Raw genomic sequence first — 467 nt, 5'->3', positions numbered from 1 at the left:
GAGTCGGTGATACCATCCAGCCATCTCATCCTCTGTCATCCCCTTCTCCTCCTGCCCCCAATCACTCCCAGCATCAGGGTCTTTTCCAATGAGTCAACTCTTTGCATGAGGTTGCCAAAATATTGGAGTTTCAGCTTCAGCATCAGTCCTTCCAATGAACACCCCAGGACGGATCTCCTTTAGGATGGACTGGTTAGATCTCTTTGCAGTCCTAGGGACTCTCAAGAGTCTTCTCCAACACCACAGTTTAAAAGCATCAATTCTTTGGTGCTCAGCTTTCTTCACAGTCCGACTCTCACATCCACACATGACCATTGGAAAGACCACAGACTTGACTAGACAGACCTTTGTTGGCAAAGTAATGTCTCTGCTTTTGAATATGCTATCTAGGTTGGTCATAACTTTCCTTCCAAGGAGTAAGCGTCTTTTAATTTCATGGCTGCAATCACCATCTGCAGTGATTTTGG

The 467-nt window shown here is 45.8% G+C and overlaps 1 protein-coding gene across 1 annotated transcript in view; it reads left to right on the top strand.

Moving 5' to 3' along the window:
* CARD6 (caspase recruitment domain family, member 6) overlaps positions 1–467 on the top strand; it is a 15,020-nt gene that overhangs the window by 10,858 nt on the left and 3,695 nt on the right. The window lies entirely within an intron of this gene.

Source organism: Bison bison, unplaced genomic scaffold (assembly GCF_000754665.1).
Source record: "Bison bison bison isolate TAMUID 2011002044 unplaced genomic scaffold, Bison_UMD1.0 scf7180017864331, whole genome shotgun sequence".
Taxonomy (NCBI): domain Eukaryota; kingdom Metazoa; phylum Chordata; class Mammalia; order Artiodactyla; family Bovidae; genus Bison; species Bison bison.
Note: the sequence above shows the minus strand (reverse complement) of the source record. Positions and strands in the feature narration are given on the sequence as shown.